We start from the raw sequence: 17333 nt of genomic DNA, 5'->3' as shown, positions 1-17333 counted from the left end.
GTTATGTTGTAGGACACCCAGCTGGTGTTGCAGAGAATTTCTTGTGGGCAAAAATCTCCAAACATTTGTTGACCAGTGGTAGTTATGAGTGTTCTTTTGAGAAGTAAATGAGACACACAGGAGAAAAACACAGAAGGGAAGAGCTGGGTTTTTCTCCACTCAGGAGGAAGAATGGATTGAGGTTTTTCCTTATATAGATATGAAGACTCTGGATTAAGAAAAGTTTCATGTAACTACCCTTTTTGTATTTAAATTCTTTCTGGACAATCTCTACTTGAATGTAAAAGCCACGAAAGCATCTTCATTCAGATCTCTTAAAAGTGAATCAAACACTTAATCCTGGAATTATATTTGGATTTATGAATTTAGAAAGTGTAAAAAAATTTAAATGCCAAGTAATTTACATTCCTTGTCCACATTTCAAAATTTACTGGAAGCTAACAAAAGGACATCCATTTTGTCCATACTTTTAAATATGAAAAATTTTAAACATATAAAATTACCATAACAGTACATGCAATATATATTAATATATTGTCATATTAGCATTACATTTCCTATACGTTTTGCAATATGATTTGACTGTTACAAACATGAGTTTCATCTTTTAAAAAAAGACAATTTCCTAATTACCCTAAGTGCCATATTACACATAACAAAATTAATAGTAATTACACATAACAAAATTAATAGTAATTACATATTGCAATATGAACCTATGTTCAATTTTTTTTCCAGGTATATCTTACTACTGTTTATTTTCAAAGTGATATCCAGGCATTAAATTGTTCAATTATCCTACTTTGCATCTAACATCATTAGAATAAAAATATAAGATATAACCATATAGCATAAATTCCTTCCTTTCATCACAATCTCATTAGTTAAACTTAATTTAATTACGATCTGAACATGGTGGCTGTAATTAGAATAACATCACTGTCATATCAAATCCCTAGTTATGTCTCCTGAATCTAGTAGCCCTTAGTCCTTAATATGCTTATTCCTACTGAGAGGTTAACTTACTACATAACACAGCACAGTAAAGTAGCAACTACATCATGTTAGGTTTTGTGTAACCACAAATACTATGACTGCAGTATTTGGCATGATATAGGCACTTTTAGTAAAGGTCTGATTGTTTCACCTCAAATTCTATGAGCAATCAATTTTAGGAAATATCTATAGAAATACATAAACTTATGCACAAGGATATTCAACACATACTTTTGATAACCAAAAATTAAAAATCTAACAGTAAGCAGCAGGTTAATTTGGCTGTATGATGACAAATATACCGTTGTTAATCATAATGATTTGGTCTGGATTAACTGATGAAGAATTAGTGGTGAAGCAGCAGGCTTAAAATAAGTATACATACTTTGGAAATGGCATCTTGAAATTTAGAATGTAGGCCTTTGAGAGTTTATCAGGTCATGATGTTAGATACCTTGTGAATGGGATTAGCGCCCTGTAAAAGAGATCCCAGAGAGCACAGCAAGAATGTGGCCATCTATGAACTAGGTATTCTCCTGAGACAGCAAATCTTGGACTTCCAAGATTTGCTGAGAAATTCTCTTGTTTATAAGCCAGCCAGTCTGTGGTATTCTGTTATAGCAGCTTGAAATAACTAAAACACCCCATATTCTTCATTGTCACCACAATAGTAAGCCAAGTGATTCAAAGCCCTAGCTTTTCTTACTTTGTATTTCTTCTCATTTCACAATAGTACCCTTATTCCACCTAATGCTGACATTGTGTCTTTTTGTTTTCAAGAACAGTATTTAATAAGGGACCTCTTTTCAAACAAAATGTGAAGTCCAGGTGGAAGAGTGATTCTTTGTATTTCATGTAGGAAATCTAGAACATTCTTCAAAGAGGGTTTCCCTCTTGCCCAGAAGTAATCCTTTATGGTTTTTCCTCTAATCATTTAAAAAATGTATAAGAAGGTTAGAGGAAACTCAATTATTCATACAATGAATTACAGGAATGTCTGTGGGTGCCAGAATATGGGAGATAATGACATTACCTGATAAAACTAAATCCTTGAATGAAGGCAGAGGGTATTATTTCATAACTTGTGAACAACTTCCTGGTATCTCCTGTGGCTCTCAAAGCTGTCCATTCTTTCCATTACAATGCCAAAAGTTGGAAGCAAAAGCCTTATGCATATCCTTACAGACATGTAATGCATTGAATAATACATTGTAATATTGAAGGATATTCCAACTTGGCCAAGTAGGAAAACAGGACTTCTCTCTGTTAATCCTAAAGTCATGAATATCAAAGAGGACTGTCTGAGTCCTGGTTCCTCAGTGGCCAAGTGCTCCACATGCATCAGCTGATCTTGCTGTTGACGTGGAGATCTCCCTTCAACAGCAATAAACATAGAAGATGTCAACTGCATACAGAAGACAGTGCTGTGTGAGATCACAGTGAGAGCTCTGCACTTGAGGTGAGAACAGGGCAAGTGGCACACCAGCGGGATATGACACCTGTGCAAACTGCTTTTGAGGTTTTTTCTTTTGTTTCTATCAACACAAATTATTGTTTCCCTTACTTACTTTAAATATCCTGGAAGATCTATTGGAATTTTTCAATCAAAGAAAACATCTGTATTTCTAGTAGGTGTGGACACATTCACAAGAAAACTGAGTTTCCTTGCAGCTTTGAATCTTACTGAATTCTTAAGTGCATAAAAGCTTTTGTTAACTACTTCTGCATCTATAGTTCCACATATCTGATTCTGGCTCCTGAAAAAGAAGTAATATTTTTTCAAAATAATGTAAGGAGTATTAGGAATTTCACAACATTACCCTGTTGTGAAAGCTTGTGTTGGGAAAGTCTTGAAATCAACTTAAGATTCTTCTGTCTGTTGTCTTGTTAATTCTTCTACAGAATAGAAAATATTACAGAACTTACCTAGTATCCCCTTTTGGTCCCAAGTGGTTTTTTCCAATTCCAGCAATCACTGGGGCCCCTGTATCTCAAACTGTTACCTGGTTCTCAACTAGCTGAATGTAATTTTGATGAGATCTAGTATCTCAGTGTTTAACATGACCACATGATATATTCCCCTCCCACAAAAGAGAATCACATAGATGCAGCAATTCCATGAGTGTCTTTTTGGAGAATGTCTATTATGCATTGCTGTATGCATAATAAATACAATACACACAATACATACGTTGTACATACATATGTACACGGTATATACAAAAGGAAAAACTTTTTCTTTATCCTTAAACTAGTAAAAAGGGTAGAAGGAAAAAATAAAATTGGTATAAAATGAGAGTATGCTTCTCTCTGGCTTTGAGCAGAGTTCTTGAAATCTATGTAAGCCCTTCTTTCCTGCAATGATTCCCTTTGTGACTGCATTTCAAGACTTGCTCTCCAAAATTATTCTTAAAAGAAATAGTAGTTTTGGTAATACTGTGAACTCAAAATTTTTATAGTTCTAGTGGAAATTTTAATTGGGAGTCATAAAAATTGTTTTTTTAATTTTGGTATAATTAATCTACAATTACATGAGGAACATTATGTTTACTAGGCTTCCCCCTTCACCAAGTCCCCCCAACAAACCCCATTACAGTCACTGTCCATCAGCATACTAAGATGCTGTAGAATCACTACTTGTTTTCTCCGTGTTGCACAGCCCTTCCCATGCCCCCCACATTGTACAAGCGAATCATAATGCCCCCTTTCTTCCCCCCCACCCTTATCCCTCCCTTCCCACCCATCCTCCCCAGTCCCTTTCCCTTTGGTAGCTGTTAGTCCATTCTTTGGTTATGTGATTCTTCTGCTGTTCTGTTCCCTCAGTTTTTTCTTTGTTCTTATACTCCACAGATGAGTGAAATCATTTGATACTTGTCTTTCTCCACTTGGCTTATTTCACTGAGCATAATACCCTCTAGCTCCATCCATGTTGTGGCAAATGGTAGGATTTGTTTTCTCCTTATCATTGAATAATATTCCATTGTGTATAGGTACCACATCTTCTTTATCCATTCATCTACTGATGGACACTTAGGTTGCTTCCATTTCTTGCCTATTGTAAATAGTGCTGCGATAAACATAGGGGTCATAAATATTATTTTTTTCAGATTATTTTCTCTTATTAATGTACCATAAGAAAGTAGTTCAAAACATACAGGAAAGTCTCTTGGTATGAATACATATGAGTATCAGCATTATTTATAACCACATAAAATTGGAAACAAATGCCCAAAAGACTAAGATGGTTAAGTAAATAAAGAAACACCTTTAATTATTTAGCCATTAAACCTTTAATTTTGTTTTTGTTTGGTAGTGGGAAAATTTGCCATACTATGATACTAAGGGCAAAGCAGGAGATACTACATAATAAGTTGTGCTTTAAAATACACACCAAAAAATCCTTACAACACACATACTATTCTAGGAAGACAGTGCAGAGAAAACACCATGAATCTCTGTCCACCTGAATAACAACTTAACTGGCAGAATCTGATGTAATGATTTGGGAACTCTGAAGTATCCTGAAGGCATGTAACTTCCAACTGAAAGTCTGGTCAATTTCAGAGATCTGTGCTCTAAAAATGGATAAGATGGTCAATTTTATATTTCTATTTTACCACAAAAAAAATTGGAAAACCACATGCTAAAATATTCATATTGGTTTTTATTGTACAAGTATGTTTTGAATCTTATCTTATGTCTCTTTGTTTTTTATTTCCAAATTTTGAGATAATTTATAATGAAATTAGGAAACACATGTTCCTTACTTCTTTCATGTTGTTTCCTTCTCCTTTATTGTAAAATTTCATGTATTATCTTTAATATTTTTAATATCTTAATATCTTAGCTTCACAGGGTCCGAAAGGTCTATCCTATTTCCCAGCTGTAACCAGACATGCCCCCACCCAGCAGGGAAGGCTCCCAAGTTAGTTTGATATCAGCTGGACCAGCTGCACCCCACCCAGTCCTCAACCTAATGGGTTTCACAGTTTGCTACCAGCCCATAAAATTATTCAAGGAAGCCAATCACATTGTCCCATGGAAATCAAGGGGCACTTCATCATCTTGTTGCTACAAAGCCTGCCTCCAACAGCCCCTGCTAGTTTACTCTCGTCCAGAGTGTAACTGCCCTGTGGCATATGGTAACCTCTTCAAGATGTAAGAATGTGTGACTGATAATCTGCCACCAACCTCATTTATCCAGGGTCTAGATATCATGTGCTCACACATCTCTAGAATTCTTGGGGGAATTTCCTCCATCTCCAAAGGAGTGAAGAGGAGGCCAAAAAAACACCTTACCCATTTATACTGTGATCTCATGAGTTTTCTGTGTCCACACTGCATAAGATTTTTATAAAGCTTGAATTAGATCCTGTTCTAAGCCTAGCTTTATGCAGTCTGAAATTGAGCTACCCAAAAATAATCTAAAAACATGTCTGTGATTGAAATTTCATTCTTCTGAGTTTACAAATCCAAGAGGAATATTATTACACCATTATCCTATTTGTAAGACAAGTGAAGCTAAGATTGCAGGTGTGGAACCCTCATTGAACTTGACTCAAAGAGAAAAAGATTCTTAGAAGATTTCTAAAGTTGGGAGAAAGTGGAGTAAGAAGAATTGAGAGCCAAAATTAGTTGTGTTGGCTGAAGAAACACACTTATACATTGGTGTGAATATGTGAAATTGTGTAGTTGCACTAAGGAGAAATTTGTCATCATCACAAGTTGAAATTCATATAGCTAATGCACTTTTGAGAATTAACTTACAGGTAAACCTACAAATAAGCAAACTGATGTTTATGTCGGAGTATTAGAGCATTGCTCTTAAAAAAATAAGTGAAATTCCTTAACATACATTAGAAGACTTGTTTCTTAAACCAGGGTTCAGCCATACTTTGGCCTTAGGCAGCTGTTGGAAATGATGAAACTCCTTATGTACTGACTTGGAAACACAAATTTCTTAACGTGTGCAGAAAAAATGTCTTATGTATGTATATAAAATGTAAATGTACTTGAAATTACCTATGCATGTAATATGTATGTGCAAGTATATAGAGTGAGTGAGAGAGCAAATGCATATTTGAATGTGAAAATAACTGCTCTGGAAGGATACACACCAAATCAAGGGCTGACTTAAGATGAGCATGGGACTCTAAGGTGAGCACTGACTCTTCTATGACTGGGATACATATAAGTAATGTTATATTTTTATTTGAATATTTTAATACCTTTTAAATTGTTATGCATTACATATTTCAAATATGTAATAGTTGTATTAACTAAAACATGGGCATCCTTTTTTCATTATTCATTTGATTTTATACTTGATTTATATGTGAATCCCACATTTCTCCCTTATTATTATTATTATTATTATTATTATTATTATTATTATTTTAATAAAATGCTGAAGTGGTAGGTAGATGCAAGATAAAGGTATAAAACATAATTTAGTGCTGTAAGAGGGGAAATGTAGATGATCAGGTATGTGCCTCTAGACTAAGTATTAATCCAAGCTAGACAAGGGCAACAAAACATCCACGGATGCAGAAGATTTCTCTCAAAACCGGGGGTTGAAGTTCTAAGCCTCACCTCTGTTGATCCACAATTTCTCACCTGATGGCCCCCCTGCGACTGTGCCTGTCTTAGGTTCTTCCTCCCTTGAGGAATCTTACCAGTCTCTGGCTAACCAGTCGTCTTCCGGGGCCATACAGGGAAATGTAAAGTTGGTAAGTGAGAGAGAAGCAATATTCTTTGAAAAGGTTAGCTTTTTACTTCTTTGCAGATTTATGCCCTGTGGCTTCTATGCCCAGCATTTCTCTTGAGGTATCTTTACCACTGGGAAGAATTGTGATACTCGGTAATTTTTGATATGAGGCACGAATTCTACTAAAGGGTTGTAATTAGGAAGGAAGAAGAAAAGCTATAGAAGTAGCAGATGGAAGAAAACATGGGAAGATTATTTCTTTGACATATCCATGGATAGGAACATAAGCATGTATAGGTTTTAAACTACTAATTAAATTGCATACACACATTAACATAATAGGAATACAGCTACATAACAAAAGAAGACCTACAATTACCAGCCATATCCAGTGAAACCAAGAAAACCAGTTAGGTACCCTAGGCATTTGTGAAAACTTATCAATGTTATGATGGATATTGTCTAACTGAATTTGAATAGTTTGAGAAAAATCAGACAAATTAAAACAACACATTCCTGGGAACTGTTCACATCCCATATGTTCTTTTAACAGTAGATAGTCTATAGCCGCACGATTTTGGAGCACTGCAACTTGCACTTCTAATTCTTGGTTGAGTTCCGACAGTATAGATTCAGTCAAATTTGTTGTTTTACTGTATGCACAGGCCAGCTTAGATATCTCCTTCTTCATTCCAATGGCAAGTCCAGGAACCGGTGGTATGAATGCAGCTACAACTGCATCAGTGCCAGGATCTTTGTTGAAGTTTTGTTTTTTTTTTAAAGGTCATCTCTCATATTTATTGATCAAATGGTTGTTAACAACAATAAAATTCTGTATAGGGGACTCAATGCACAATCATTAATCAACCCCAAGCCTAATTCTCAACAGTCTCCAATGTTCTGAAGCATAACGAACAAGTTCTTACATGGTGAACAAATTTTTACATAGTGAATAAGTTCTTACATGGTGAATAGTGCAAGGGCAATCATATCACAGAAACTTTTGGTTTTGATCACGCATCATGAACTATAAACAATCAAGTCAGATATGATTATTCATTTGATTTTTATACTTGATTTATATGTGAGTCACACATTTTACCCTTATTATTATTATTTTAAAATAAAATGCTGAAGTGGTAGGTAGATGCAAGATAAAGATACAAAACATAATTTAGTGCTGTAAGAAGGCAAATTTAGGTGATCAGGTATGTGCCTATAGACTAAGTATTAATCCAAGCTGGACAAGGGCAACAAAACATCCACGGATGCAGAAGATTTCTCTCAAAACAGGGGGTTGAAGTTCTAAGCCTCACCTCTGTTGATCCTCAGTTTCTCTCCTGATGGCCCCCCTGTGACTGTGCCTGTCTTAGATTGTTCCTCCCTTGAGGAATCTTACCCATCTCTGGCTAAACAGTCATCTTTCGGGGCCATACAGGGAAATGTAAAGTTGGTAAGTGAGAGAGAAGCAATATTCTTTGAAAAGGTTAGCTTTTTACTTCTTTGCAGGTTTATGCCCTGTGGCTCCTATGCCCAGCATTTCTCTTGAGGTATCTTCACCACTTGGAAGAATTGTGATACTCGGTAATTTTCGACAGGAGGCACTAATTCTTCTAAAGGGTTGTAATTAGGAAGGAAGAAGAAAAGCTATAGAAGTAGCAGACGGAAAAAAACATTGGAAGATTGATTATTTCTTTGACAAATCTTTTTGTAGTGTAACATAAGCATGTATAGGTTTTAAACTACTAATTAAATCGCATATACACATTAACATAATAGGAATACAGCTACATAACAAAAGAAGACCTACAATTACCAGCCATATCTAGTGAAACCAAGAAAGACAGTTAGGTACCCTAGGTATTTGTGAAAACATATCAATGATATGATGGATATTGTCTAACTGAATTTGAATAGTTTGAGAAAAATCAGACAAATTAAAACAACAAATTCCTTGGAACTGTTCACATCCCATGTGTTTTTTTAACAGTAGATAGTCTATAGCCGCACGATTTTGGAGCACTGCAACTTGGACTTCTCCTAATTCTTGGTTGAGTTCCGACAGTATAGATTCAGTCAGATTTGTTGTTTTACTGTATGCACAGGCCAGCTTAGATATCTCCTTCATTCCAATTGCAATTCCAGGAACCGGTGGGATGACTGCAGCTACAACTGCAGCAGTGCCAGGATATTTGTTGAAGTTTTTTGATGATCATATTCTGGAATGACTCTTCCAGAAGATATTGATGTTGGAAGTTCTTCATATCGTATCTTAATTCGTTTTCTGGGTAGCCAAATTAGGCTTTGATCCTCTGTATAAACACAAACAAACCCTTTGTCCACACTTTGATATGACCTTTGTACCATTGTGAAGAAACTATTGGAGATCACCATCCAGGAACTGCTTTTTTTTTTAAGAGAAAGGAGTATTATCAGAAAAATGTACTTCCATAGCTGATCATCTGTCACCCTTTAAAAGATCAAAATTAAGGATATGTAAAGCATGCATTAATCATTGATTTTCGGTTAGTTTCATCCTATCAAGGAGTAATCCCTCTTTTCTTTCTCTTTTTCTTGTTATCATTAATCTACAATTACATGAAGAATATTATGTTTACTACGCTCTACCCTATACCAGGTCCCCCCCACAAACCCCATTACAGTCACTGTCCATCAGCATAGCAAAATGTTGTAGAATCAGTACTTGTCTTCTCTGTGTTGCACACCCCTCCACTTTCTCCCACCCTCCACATTATGCATGCTAATCATAATACCCCCTTTCTTCTTCCACCCCTTATCCTTCCCCAGTCCCTTTCCCTTTGGTACCTGTTAGTCCGTTCTTGGGTTCAGTGATTTTGCTGCTGTTTTGTTCCTTCAGTTTTTCCTTTGTTCTTATACTCCACAGATGAGTGAAATCATTTGGTATTTCTCTTTCTCTGCTTGGCTCATCTCACTGAGCATAATACCCTCTAGCTCCATCCATGCTGTTGCAAATGGTAGGATTTGTTTTCTTCTTATGGCTGAATAATATTCCATTGGGTATATGTACCACATCTTCTTTATCCATTCATGTACTGATGGACTCTTAGGTTGCTTCCAATTCGTGGCTATTGTAAATAGTGCTGCAATAAACATAGGGGTGCATCTGTCTTTTTCAAACGGGAGTGCTGCATTCTTAGGGTAAATTCCTAGGAGTGGAATTCCTGGGTCAAATTATATGTCTATTTTGAGCATTTTGAGGAACCTTCATACTCCTTTCCAAAATGGTTGAACTAATTTACATTCCCACCAGCAGTGTAGGAGGGTTCCCCTTTCTCCACAACCTCGCCAACATTTGTTGCTTTTTGTCTTTTGGATGGTAGCCATCCTTACTGGTGTGAGGTTACATCTCATAGTGGTTTTCCTTTGCATTTCTCTGATAACTAGTGATGTGGAGCATCTTTTCATGTGTCTGTTGGCCATCTGAATTTATTTTTGGAGAACTGTCTGTTCACATCCTCTGCCCATTTTTTAATTGGATTATTTGGTTTTGGTTTGTTGAGGTGGGTGAACTCTTTATATATTTTGGATGTCAAGCCTTTATCGGAACTGTCATTTACAAATATATTCTCCCATACTCTAGGTTACCTATTTGTTCTATTGATGGTTTGTTTTGCTGTAAAGAAGCTCTTCAGGTAAATATAGTTCCACTTGTTCATTTTTGCTTCTGTTTTCCTTCCCCGGGCAGATATGTTCAAGAAAAGGTCTCATGTTTATGTCTAAGAGATTTTTGCCTATGTTTTTTTCTAAGAGTATTATGGTTTCATTACTTACATTCAGGTCATTGATCCATTTCTGATTTACTTTTTTCTGAAGATAATTATTTTTTATTGAAGGTTAGTTGACACACAGTATTACATTACATTAGTATCAGGTGTACAACATAGTGATTCAACATTTATATACATGATAATTCTTGGTACCAGCTATCACCATACCAAGTTGTTACTATATTTTGACTATATTACTTATGCTATACATTACATCCCGGTTACTTATTTATTTTACAATTGGAAGTGTGTGTGTATATATATATATATATATATATATATATATTTTGTGAGGGCATCTCTCATATTTATTGATCAAATGGTTGTTAACAACAATAAAACTCTGTATAGGGGAGTCAATGCTCAATGCACAATCATTAATCCACCCCAAGCCTAATTTTCATCAGTCTCCAATCTTCTGAGGCATAACAAACAAGTTCTTACATAGAGAACAAATTCTTACATAGTGAATAAGTTACATGGTGAACAGTACAAGGGCAATCATCACAGAAACTTTCGGTTTTGCTCAAGCATTATGAACTATAAACAGTCACTTCAAATATGAATACTCATTTGATTTTTATACTTGATTTATATGTGGATACCACATTTCTCTCTTTATTATTATTATTTTCAATAAAATGCTGAAGTGGTGGGTAGATACAAGATAAAGGTAGAAAAAAGTTTAGTGTTGTAAGAAAGCAAATGTAGATGATCAGGTGTGTGCCTGTAGACTGTGTGTTAATCCAAGCTAGACAAGGGCAAGAAAACATCAACGGATGTAGAAGATTTCTCTCAGAACAGTGGGGGTGAGGTTCTAAGCCTCACCTCTGTTGATCACCAATTTCTCACCTGATGACACCCCTGTGACAGTGCCTCTCTTAGGTGGTTCCTCCCTTGAGGAATATTACCCGTCTCTGGCTAACCAGTCATTTTCCGGGGCCATACAGGGAAATGTAAAGTTGGTATGTGAGAGAGAAGCCTTATTGTTTGAAATGGTTAGCTTTTTACTTCTTTGCATATTTATGCCCTGTAGCTTCTATGCCCAGCATTTGTCTTGAGGTATCTTTATCACTTGGAAGAATTATGATACTCGGTAAATTTGATATGAGGCACGAATTCTATTTAAGGGTTGTAATTAGGAAGGAAGAAGAAAAGCTATAGAAGTAGCAGGTGGAAGAAAACATGGGAATATTGATTATTTCTTTCACATACCTTCTTGTAGAGTAACTTCAGCATGTATAGGTTTTAATCTACTACTTAAATTGCGCACACACATTAACATAATAGGAGTATAGTTACATAACCAATGCATACCTGTAATTACCAGCCATCTCCAGTAAAACCAAGAAAACCAGTTAGGCACATTAGGCATTTGTGAAAATTTATCTATGATATGGTGGATATTGTCCAACTGAACTTGAACAGTCTGAGAGAAGTCAGACAAATTAAAACAACCCATTCCTGGGGAATGTTCACATCCCTTATGTTCTTTTAACAGTAAATACTCTGTAGTTGTAAGATTTTGGAGCGCTACAATTTGCACTTCTCCTAATTCTTGATTGAGTTCCAACAGCATAGATCCAGTCAAATTTGTTGTTTTACTGTATGCACAGGCCAACTTACTTATCTCCTTCATTCCCATGGCAAGTCCAGGAACTGGTGGGATGAGTGCATCTACAGCTGTAGCAGTGCATGGATCTTTGTTGGGGTTTTTTGATGATCATCTTCTGGCATGAGTCTTCCAGAGAGTGCTGATGTTGGAAGTTCTTTTTCAAATCGTATCTTAGTTCATTTTCGGGGTAGCGCAATTAGGCTTTGATCCTCTGCATAAACACAAACATACCCTTTGTCTACACTTGTATATGCCCTTTATACACATGTGTATAACTCATTGGAGGTACCACACAGGAACTGTCCTTTTTTTTTTTTTTTTTTTTGTATCACTAATCTACACTTACATGACGAATATTATGTTTACAAGGCTCTCCCCTATATCAGGTCTCCCCTATAAACCCCTTTACAGTCACTGTCCAACAGCATAGCAAAATGTTGTAGAATCACTACTTGCCTTCTCTGTGTTGTACAGCCCTCCGCTTTCTCCCACCGCCCCATGCATGCTAATCTTAATACCCCCCTACTTCTCCCCCCCCTTATCCCTCCCTACCCACCCATCCTCCCCAGTCCCTTTCCCTTTGGTAACTGTTAGGCTATTCTTGAGTTCTGTGATTCTGCTGCTGTTTTGTTTCTTCAGTTTTTCCTTTGTTCTTATATTCCACAGATGAGTGAAATCATTTGGTATTTCTCTTTCTCTGCTTGGCTTGTTTCACTGAGCATAATACCCTCCAGCTCCATCCATGTTGCTGCAAATGGTAGGATTTGCCCTTTTCTCATGGCTGAGTAGTATTACATTGTGTATATGTACCACATCTTCTTTATCCATTCATCTATTGATGGACATTTAGGTTGCTTCCAATTCTTGGCTATTGTAAATAGTGCTGCGATAAACATAGGGGTGCACTGATCTTTCTCATAGTTGATTGCTGCATTCTTAGGGTAAATTCCTAGGAGTGCAATTCCTGGGTGAAATGGTAAGTCTGTTTTGAGCACTGTGATGTACCTCCATACTGCTGTCCACAACGGTTGAACTAACTTACATTCCCACCAGCAGTGTAGGAGGGTACCCCTTTCTCCACAGCTCGCAAACATTTGTTATTGTTTGTCTTTTGGATGGCATCCATCCTTACTGGTGTGAGGTGATACCTCATTTTAGTTTTAATTTGCATTTCTCTGATAATTAGAGATGTGGAGCATCTTTTCATTTTTCTGTTGGCCAACAGTATTACTTTTATCTTAGATAATTATTTTTTATTGAAGATTAGTTGACGCATAGTATTACATTACATTAGTTTCAAGTGTACAACACAGTGATAAAACATTTATATACATAATTCTAGGTTCCAGCTATCACCCTACCAAGCTGTTACAATATCTTGACTATATTCCTTATGCTATACATTACATCCCGGTTACTTATTTATTTTACCTTTAGAAGTCTATCCTTTTTTTTTTTTTTTTTGTGAGGGCATCTCTCGTATTTATTGATCAAATTGGTGTTAACGACAATAAAATTCTGTATAGGGGAGTCAATGCTCAATGCACAATCATTAATCCACCCCAAGCCTAATTTTCGTCAGTCTCCAATCTTCTGAGGCATAACAAACAAGTTATTACATGGAGAACAAATTCTTACATAATGAGTAAGTTACATAGTGAACAGTACAAGGGCAGTCATCACAGAAACTTTTGGTTTTGCTCATGCATTATGAACTATAAACAGTTCAAATATGAATACTCATTTGGTTTTTATACTTGATTTATATGTGGATACCACATTTCTCTCTTTATTATTATTTTTTTTAATAAAATGCTGAAGTGGTAGGTAGATACAAAATACAGGTAGAAAACATAGTTTAGTGTTGTAAGAGAGCAAATGTAGATGATCAGGTGCATGCCTGTAGACTCTGTGTTAATCCAAGGTAGACAAGGGCAAGAAAACATCCACGTATGGAGAAGATTTCTCTCAGAACGGGGGGTGGGTACGTTCTAAACCTCACCTCTGTTGATCCCCAATTTTTCACCTGATGACCCCCCTGCGACTGTGCCTGTCTTAGGTTGTTCCTCCCTTGAGGAATCTTACCCGTCTCTGGCTAACCAGTCATCTTCCGGGGCCATACAGGGAAATGTAAAGTTGGTAGGTGAGAGAGAAGCCTTATTGTTTGAAATGGTTAGCATTTTATTTCTTTGCATATTTATGCCCTGTAGCTTCTATGCCCAGCATTTGTCTTGAGGTATCTTTACCACTTGGAAGAATTATGATACTCAGTAAATTTGATATGAGGCATGAATTCTATTTAAGGGTTGTAATTAGGAAGGAAGAAGAAAAGCTATAGAAGTAGCAGGCGGAAGAAAACATGGGAAGATTGATTATTTCTTTGACATATCTTCTTGTAGATTAACTTCAGCATGTATAATTTTTCAGCTACTACTTAAATTGCGCACACACATTAACATAATAGGAGTATAGTTACATAACCAAAGCATATCTGTAATTACCAGCCATCTCCAGTGAAACCAAGAAAACCAGTTAGGCACCTTAGGCATTTGTGAAAACTTATCTATGATATGGTGGATATTGTCCAACTGAACTTGAACAGTCTGTGAGAAGTCAGACAAATTAAAACAACCCATTCCTGGGGAATGTTCACATCCCTTATGTTCTTTTAACAGTAAACAGTCTGTAGTTGTAAGATTTTGGAGCGCTACAATTTGCACTTCTCCTAATTCTTGGTTGAGTTCCAACAGTATAGATCCAGTCAAATTTGTTGTTTTACTGTATGCACAGGCCAGCTTAGATATCTCCTTCATTCCCATGGCAAGAACAGGAGCTGGTGGGATGAGTGCATCTATAGCTGTAGCAGTGCGTGGATCTTTGTTGGGGTTTCTTGATGATCACCCTCTGGCATGCATCTTCCAGAGAGTGCTGATGTTGGAAGTTCTCTTTCATATCGTATCTTAGTTCATTTTCGGGGTAGCCCAATTAGGCTTTGATCTTCTGTACAAACGCAAACAGACCCTTTGTGTACACTTGTATATGCCCTTTATACCCTTGTGTAGAACTCATTGGAGTTTACCACACAGGAACTGTCCTTTTTTTTGTTTTGTTTTGTTTTGTTTTGTTTTGTTTTTGGTATCACTAATCTACACTTACATGATGAATATTATGTTTACTAGGCACTCCCCTATATCAGGTCTCCCCTATAAACCCCTTTACAGTCACTGTCCGTCATTATAGCAAAACATTGTTAAATCACTACTTGCCTTCTCTGTGTTGTACAGCCCTCCCCTTTCTCCCACCGCCCCATGCATGCTAATCTTAATACCCCCCTAATTCTCCCCCCCCTTATCCCTCCCTACCCACCCATCCTCCCCAGTCCCATTCCCTTTGGTACCTGTTAGTTCATTCTTGAGTTCTGTGATTCTGATGTTTTGTTCCTTCAGTTTTTCCTTTGTTCTTATATTCCACAGATAAGTGAAATCATTTGGTATTTCTCTTTCTCCGCTTGGCTTGTTTCACTGAGCATAATACCCTCCAGCTCCATCCATGTAGCTGCAAATGGTTGGATTTGCCCTTTTCTCATGGCTGAGTAGTATTCCATTGTGTATATGTACCACATCTTCTTTATCCATTCATGTATCGATGGACATTTAGGTTGCTTCCAATTCTTGGCTATTGTAAATAGTGCTGCGATAAACATAGGGGTGCACTGATCTTTCTCATAGTTGATTGCTGCATTCTTAGGGTAAATTCCTAGGAGTGCAATTCCTGGATCAAATGGTAGGTCTGTTTTGAGCATTTTGATGTACTTCCATACTGCTTTCCACAATGGTTGAACAGGTTTACATTCCCACCAGCAGTGTAGGAGGGTTCCCCTTTCTCCACAGTCTCGCCAACATTTGTTGTTGTTTGTCTTTTGGATGGCTGCCATCCTTACTGGTGTGAGGTGATACCTCATTGTAGTTTTAATTTGCTTTTCTCTGATAATTAGTGATGTGGAGCATCTTTTCATGTGTCTGTTGGCCATCTGTATCTCTTTTTTTGAGAACTGTCTGTTCAGTTCCTCTGCCCATTTTTTAATTTGATTATTTGTTTTTTGTTTGTTGAGGCATGTGACCTCTTTATATATTTTGGACGTCAAGCCTTTATCGGATGTGTCATTTTCAATTATATTCTCCCATATTGTAGGGTTCCTTTTTGTTCTCTTAATGGTGTCTTTTGCTGTACAGAAGATTTTCAGCTTAATAAAGTCCCACTTGTTCATTTTTGCTGTTGTTTTCCTTCCCCGGGGAGATATGCTCAAGAAGAGGTCACTCATGTTTATGTCTAAGAGGTTTTTGCCTATGTTTTCTTCCAAGAGTTTAATGGTTTCATGACTTACATTCAGGTCTTTGATCCATTTTGATTTCACTTTTGTATATGGGGTTAGACAATGGTCCAGTTTCATTCTCCTACATGAAGCTGTCCAGTTTTGCCAGCACCATCTGTTGAAGAGACTGTCATTTCGCCATTGGATGTCCATGGCTCCTTTATCAAATATTAATTAACCATGTATGTCTTGGTTAATGTCTGTATTCTCTAGTGTGTTCCATTGGTCTTTGGCTCTGTTCTTGTGCCAGTACAATATTGTCTTGATTATTATGGCTTTATAGTAGAGCTTGAAGTTGGGGAGTGAGATCCCCCCTACTTTATTCTTCTTTCTCAGGATTACTTTGGCTATTCGGGGTCTTTGGTGTTTCCATATGAATTTTTGAATTATTTGTTCCAGTTTATTGAAGAATGTTGCTGGTAGTTTCATAGGGATTGCATCAAATCTATATATTGCTTTGGGCAGGATGGCCATTTTGACGATATTAATTCTTCCTAGCCATGAGCATGGGATGAGTTTCCATCTGTTAGTGTCCCCTTTAATTTCTCTTAAGAGCGACTTGTAGTTTTCAGATTATAAGTCTTTCACTTCCTTGGTTAGGTTTATTCCTAGTTATTTTATTTTTTTTTGATGCAATTGTGAATTGAGTTGTTTTCCTGATTTCTCTTTCTGTTGATTCATTGTTACTGTATAGGAAAGCCACAAATTTCTGTGTGTTGATTTTGTATCCTGCAACTTTGCTGTATTCCGATATCAGTTCTAGTAGTTTTTGGGAGGAGTCTTTAGGGTTTTTTATGTACAGTATCATGTCATCTGCAAATAGTGACAGTTTAA

This window comes from Manis pentadactyla, chromosome 12 (genome assembly GCF_030020395.1).
Source record: "Manis pentadactyla isolate mManPen7 chromosome 12, mManPen7.hap1, whole genome shotgun sequence".
NCBI classification, from domain to species: Eukaryota; Metazoa; Chordata; class Mammalia; order Pholidota; family Manidae; genus Manis; species Manis pentadactyla.
The sequence above is the reverse complement of the archived record's forward strand: the minus strand, read 5'-3'. Positions refer to the sequence as shown.